At 36.3% G+C, this 7269-nt stretch overlaps 1 protein-coding gene across 1 annotated transcript in view; it reads right to left on the reverse strand.

Annotated features, from left to right (window-relative positions):
* Nucleotides 1–939: 939 nt before the first annotated feature.
* cbfb (core-binding factor subunit beta) overlaps nucleotides 940–7269 on the reverse strand; it is a 22627-nt gene continuing 16297 nt past the window's right edge. Inside the window, exon 5 of the mRNA XM_016270257.1 lies at nucleotides 940–951. The gene's annotated coding sequence lies outside the window, so the exon portion shown is untranslated. The remainder of the gene's footprint in view (nucleotides 952–7269) is intronic.

Below are 7269 nucleotides of genomic sequence, written 5' to 3' on the forward strand. Positions count from 1 at the left end.
GGAGAGTTTAAAGGACTTTGAAGAGAAAAACCCTGATCGGGAATTTCAAATCTTCCCACATAGTGACGTAGGTATGTGGGGGCGTGTTAGAACGAGCCGTTTTAGGTAGGTGTGGCTGACTCTTAACTTTTATAAAGAATCTCTCTTTGGATTTGAGACTTTAGTCTTTGCAACTTTACAGATCTTCTTTATGCACCAAGAGCTTGTAACACTCCAAAGAGAAAGGAAAAATTTAAATCGCATCATATGACCCCTTTAAAATAAAGACGTTTTAAATGTATAAATAAATGCAGTGGGGCGGGGCCGAGAGCCGTGGGAGCGGAGTGAGGCCGGTGGAGTGAAAGATAATGTGCCACACACTGGTCTCGAGTTCCACGGAGAAGCTCCGGAAGGATAAAAGGAGGAGTGATGACAGTGCAAGACAAGAGAGGACCAGGCCTGGATTATTTATGTGTGTTGTTTTACTATGTTTTATGCGGCAGTCGTCTGTGAGGGGCTGCCGCTTTTAATTTCTTTACTGTTTAGTGTTTGTTTATTTATTTATTAAAGTTTAAATGTCCGCCGGTTCCCGCCTCCTTCTTCCCGTAACTACAAACTGTTACAGATATAAATATAAACTTTATTCTAGAAAGTTTTTATGTTTTTTTAACATTGGCACATAAAACACTATCATAGGACACATAATAGAACTCCATCTTAATTTTAATTATTAACTTTGTCTGAGATATTATTTTCCTAATTCTTTAAGAGAAAGCCTCATGGTTGACAATGTTTAAAGTTCATAGTCTGGCCGATACCGTTTGAGGTCAATATGATTAATCTTTCTTTTTTTTTTTAAAGAATACTTTTATTTATCAAGGACACATTAAATTGATCTTAAGTGTAATTAAAGATATTTCTAATGTTACAAAAAAAATCTATTTTTTTCTATATTTTGAACATAGGAGACTTCTTTCAAAAACAATTTAAACTTGAACTCCAATAATTTGGTCTTGTAAGAATTTGATGATTAAATATTTGAATTCATACGCAAATTTTACTGAAAACACTGAAATGAAAGCGACTTAAAATTAGGTACTTTTGACTTAATCTTCTTGCTGTCTATAGAAACAATCGAAATATTAAAATGATCTCACCTCAATTCTAAAGACATACTGCAGATTCAGTTGTGACTCCTACAACTAAAACTGATTGGAAATTAACTGAATTAAAATGGATCTGAAACTGAAAGTTCTGATTAATTAAAATAACAAGAACTGTTTAACTGAACTGAATTGAATAACTGCTGCCCAGAGACCCAGTGCTGGTCCATGTGGCAACAGTGAGGTGTGTGACTGGCGCACTGGCAGGCTGCCCCACGTTCAGACTCGAGCCAGGCCATCAGCAGATTTGCCGCATGCGAGGGAAAAGAAAACCAGCAGAGAAGCGACTGAAGCCAAGAGAGAAGGAGGCCGGTCCTGTAAGAGGAGGGCAGAACCCACACACACACACACACACACTTACACGAATGCTGACAGAGGGGCATTGTGTCCCCACACCTCATTGAGTGGAGCTTTTTGTGAGTAAGAGAGTGTGTGTTTGTGTGTGATCCCACATGAGTGCTAATTATGCAGCAGTTGCTGATCACTGGATTATTCACACATACGAACATAATGTGTCTGACGAAACTGCGTGTGTGTGTGTGTGTGTGTCTGTATGCTTCTTTCTATATGTGAGTCAGTGCCCTCAAAGGGCCTTTACTGGATTTTCCCTCTTTATGTTCAGAAAAAGAGAAAGAGAAATTCGGCTCATGAGAGCTTCATTTCACATGTCACAGTAAGTGCTGTATCAGCTCTGTGACTCAAATACAGATTGGTTTGAGTCACACCGTGATACTACAACAGAAACAGGTTGACACTGTGACCCACTGCCCATATCATATCTAACTAATGTTCTGAATGTATTCTTCCATCCCTCTTAGCTTATCCTGTGACAGTAGGACACATTGCCCATGTCTATTTAAGCACTCAAACTGCCTAAAACGCTCTTGTTTACACAGCATCTGCCTCTCTGCCAGTCCTATGACTAAGCTACTGAGGAAGAGGAAGTGACAGAACATTCCATTGCCCAGTTCCACGTCAGATGGCCCAAACATGACCAAAATGATAACAAGCTACAAATTCCTGCCTTACCTGCTAAAAAAATCAGCACGAATGTCTATGTTGGTCCAGGCTTGTTTATTCTGGTTGTGGTTGCTACCTGTCTAGGTGGACCAGCTGTAGCGATGCTGTTAACCAGTTGGTTGACCAGTATGGTCTTTCTGGGTGATGATGGTTGGCCAAGGTAGTCGTTGGTTAACATAATTAAGGTGTAAGGTGTACACCAGCATCAGAAGAAAAAAAACCTTCTGGAGGTATTTTCAAGATGTTTTATCAAAAACTAAATTTTAAATGTATACATGATCAATAACTGAAATGAATAGCACCAAGATATATAGATAAATATATGATTTATATATTGTTTTTGGGGTTAGTAAGCTGTTTAAATGCATCAAAAGAGACAATAAAGACATTTATAAATGCTGTTCTGTATTACAGTTTTCACAAAAATATTAAGCAGTTTTCAACATTAATAATAATCATATACTAAACACAACTGAGAATCACACACTACCAGACTTTCAAGTTGTTCCGAATGAAACAAACTCAAAAACATGCACCCTGTTTCTAAGAGAACTGTTTCTAACAATGTGAAAATTGGCTTAAAATATCAAACACGTTTAATAGCTGGATGGAATCATAACCTGAAGTAGGGCTGCACAATTAATCAAATTTTTAATCGTGATTAGAATTAGAGATGCCACAATTACGTAATCGTTCAAAGCAGCAATTAATCGTTCAAAGTCCATTTATGTTATTCTGAGTGCTTGAGATGTTTTTTTTTCTTCAGGTTTCATTAAGGGTTTTTCCATTGTTTTAATTTTAGCCTTAGTATAACATTATAAAACCATGCATATCTGAGCTGATTTTCTTTTAAATTGGTCAACTCTAAATGCCCAAAACCTGCAGACTGGCTCTGAATTTTGCCAACTGCCATCAACTCTTCCAGACTGTAAATCAGGGCAAAAATCTGGACAAACGTTGTGCCATGTATAGCCTTATAATGATTTCTGAAGGATCATGTGACATTGAAAACTGGAGTAATGGCTGCTGAAAATTCAGATTTGCCATCACAAGAATAAAATTACATTTTACAATGTATTAAAATAGAAAACAGTTATTTTAAATGAAAATAATATTTCACAATATTTCAGTTTTTACTGTATTTTTGATTAAATACAGCCTTGGTGAGTTTATATATTACTATTTATTTATTTATTTATTATAGATTTTTGTATAAAATAAAATTACTAACAAATAAAATATTTGAAATATGATATTATATATCATATCAATTAATATTAAAATATTGTTTTCAATTATATTGGAATTAAATAAACCTTATAAAAATATACTTTTATCCTGTGGGGCTTCCATGTTGCATTTAGACCAGACTGAAGTCTGTGTCCCCATGACGGCACAATACAGTATATCACAAGCATATGTGCTAACCACGGCAGTGCAAAGATCCCCAGTAGAGCAAAGGATCGTCAGTGTAAGAGCCCCTGTGCCGTCCATCCTGGTTGTCATACACTTGCCTGACTCATGGCCCTGAAAGCGGGATCCTCCTCCTCAACAAAGACATGACATACAACTCTCCATGCACTCAGAGAGACTGAGTCATATCTGTGTGTATGAGTAAGAGCAAAAGGCAGCTGTTCTTTCAATAAAGAGATACTAACAGGCCCCAAGGACACACACACACACAAACAGATACACAGCAGAGCAACTACCAGTAAAAGAGGGAGGGAGTGAAGGTTAACATTTAAGTGGGAGGCATATAGCTGCACTCCTGATGGCTTACAAAACTGACACATAAGCTTCTCACTCTATTTTATCTCAATATATGTACACTGTAAAAATTATTTTACAAGAAAATACTGTTTCAGAATTTCTACTTAAGAAATTTCATGTATAATTCAATACATTAGTTGCCAATTCTTTGCAATTATTTGTGATATTTACTGCAATTTCTGAGTGAAAATTGTTTCAAAGCTTTTTTTCAGTGTACTGTAGGTATATCTATCCATCTACCCATCCATCTGTCAGCCCCTGTGTTCACTTTAAAGTTTTTCAGTCTAGGTGACATTATGCAGACACAAACATACCAAAAAGTGTGTGTGCAGGTTAGACACAAAACAGGTGCGGCCCAGTGCAGGTGTTGATCACGCCTAGGCAAAGCAGTCGGAGAGATAGAGCATGTTTCTCTGTGTAATCAGAGACAGGGAGAAACTAAACGTTTCCAGCATTGTTTCACGCACACGCACTCCAGACACTCCCACTCGCACATATCCAAATTAACCGACAAAAGCCCTCTTTTGTTAATTCACAAGCACAAAGGAAGGCAGAAGCCCCACAGGCCTGAAGTTCTCAGCCCACGCCACCTGCCACAAACACAAAGACAGAGGGGTGTCAGTCCATTAGGGTCGTTCTGGCCCTCTGTCTCCTCCCACAAACTCCTACAACCTACAATTAGGCTACACCTTTCTCCATCAGAATAAACCCTCTCTGGCCAGCTCTGACACGTACTGCACCACACACAAATGCTATTTGTTTTTCAAACATAAGAGTAAAACACAAAGTAGTTAATTTAGTTGTTTATTTTATATATACATTAATTAGATTAATTTATATTACTAAATTATTAATTTATAAATTAATTTATTCCGATTCTGGAAATGTTGAAAACAGTGCTGCTTAATATTTTTGAGGAAACTGTGATACATTTTTTGTATTTTTCAGGATTCTTTGATAATCAGAAAGTTCAAAAGAACTATAAAGAAGTCTTTTCTGTCACTTTTGATATATCTTTTCTGAATAAAAGCATTAATTTCTTCAAAAAAGAAATAAATACTTTTATTAAGCAAGGAAGGTTTTTTTAATACATCTATATAGTTTTATGGTTTTAGTTTTAGTTAATTGCTTAAGTAGTAAGATGGTCATTGTCCACATAACTGCTGCAAAATAACACTGACAATCAAATGGTTGCTGGCTTCGTCTGTTCAAGTCTCCAAACAACACAGTTTCTGCTGACATTGACGGTTGTGATTGTAAAAGTGAATCTTGGAAAGAAAAGGCCAGACATTGGCTACATGACCCAGCCACACTGTCTCTGTTTCTGGTCTCTTTCCTGTCATCTCAAACTAAGAGTTTTGAGATGAAATTTTAATTCAGAAACGTATTTACTGATTGGACAGGTGCACTGGAAAAATACACTGCAATTCTGATGTAATTTAATTCCACTTGTACTACTGTAAAGGCATTTGTTTCATATTATCTATATGATCTATGTGAATCTTTATGCCGTGTGATAGACGTAGATATTGAATGGATCATAAATTGCACTTCAGATACAGGATATTTTGTTATAATTATGAGCTGCCATGGCCAATGTTTAAAAGCTATTTAAGAACCAAAACCAATTTTGAACATTTCATTGCTAATTACAAAAAAACACTCTGCTGTATAACATTTTTGACACATAAAGTGCATGTCTGCTTGTGTGAAACATGCACACTCACAAATGCAACCAAAAATAAGTATGCACATACACGTCACAACATGAGTGCAGAGGGACGTGAGTGGACAGTGACCGTGTTGGTCGCCCACCTGTGTCCTAAGGGGAGGCTCTTTCCTGGAATCAGCCGACAGGAAAGTAAAACCACACAGAGCTGCTGTATTTCTCACCTGGACCCTTGTACAAGTGCAGAATAAAACCTCAAACCTCAACCCAAAAAAAGATTTGGCCCAACCAACAGCACTGTCAGACACACTTGAGATACCACCAACATTCAGGCTACAGCCCTGGACCTGCCATTCATACACTCTAACATCTGCTAATATTATATAAGAACAACGATCTCTCTTTGTTTGTCCATATATTCTTTTTTTATGTATGCCATACAATTTTGAAGGACACTTTTTTTTGGAGAACTATTCAGGCATTAACATACATTATAGACAGACAGAATTGAGGAATTGATTACAAATGAAAAACAGGGGGTTTGTGAGTTACCGAAAGGCTAAATTTATAAAATATATGGAGCTGCATGATATAGTTTAGTGCAAATATCAAATCAAAGGCTGCAATTTTTTTTCAGTTTTGTTTACTGTGTGGAGACGTGCTGATATCGCGTTTGGTCTCGTTCTGTATCGCGTATCTTGTCAGTGTCTGCGCTTGCTTGGCCATTTGTTGTGGAAAAAATAAGGAAAGTGTGTTCAAGTGCCAGCAGAAAACAGTGTAAAGAAATACTTTTTGAGAGAAGCAGTCTTTATCAGCGGAAGTTAAAAGCAGCTCGTAAGTGTATTTACTTGTCTCATTAGTGTTTAGTGCAGTTGTCGTTGCTAGGAAACGCTTGTTTTGTTTACTGTGTGGAGATGTGCTGATATCGCGTTTGGTCTAGCCCTGTATCGCGTATCTTGTCAGTGTCTGCGCTTGCTTGGCCATTTGTTGTGGAAAAAAATAAGGAAAGTGTGTCCAGCTGAATTAATTTAGTATTTTGTTAGACAGGTATAAAAAAGCTTAGTTTCTGCGGCAGCCGTTGTGTGACAACCTCCGGAGACCGAAGAGTGTAAAGACCATTGACTCTACCATGCGACTCCACCGGGCAGGGACACCGGCAAAGGATAAGTATTTGCTTTTTACTTCTCTTCTTTCCTACTACTTGTTTCACTTCTGTTTCAGTTTTTATAACCATTTCTTACTATGTTGTTGTTTTTTAGCATGTAAGTTTGGCAGTGTTATTTTTTAGGATTACTGATAAACTACTGTCATTTGATTTGTATTATTTGTATTTGTTATTTATTTTAATTTTAGTTAAATTATGTCTGAATTTATTATGTCTGTATAGGTCTTTTATTAAGTTTTAGTTTTATTTAATTTGAGTTATTTTAATACTTCAACAAACTAAACGGAAATGAAATAATATATATATTGAATTTATAAATGTGTATATATATATATATATGTGTGTGTCTGGTTGTACGTACACATATATGTAGTTGTTTTTTGGTGTCTGGCTTAGTGTTATGTTAGAATCCTTATTATACTCATACCTTTTGTTCTTTAATATTTTTAATTGTTTTTAGCTTTATTTTTTGTTTTTCATTTAAATGTTAAGTTTTGAAATTG

Source organism: Sinocyclocheilus grahami, unplaced genomic scaffold, assembly GCF_001515645.1.
Source record: "Sinocyclocheilus grahami isolate Dianchi unplaced genomic scaffold, SAMN03320097.WGS_v1.1 scaffold55.1, whole genome shotgun sequence".
Classification (NCBI taxonomy): domain Eukaryota; kingdom Metazoa; phylum Chordata; class Actinopteri; order Cypriniformes; family Cyprinidae; genus Sinocyclocheilus; species Sinocyclocheilus grahami.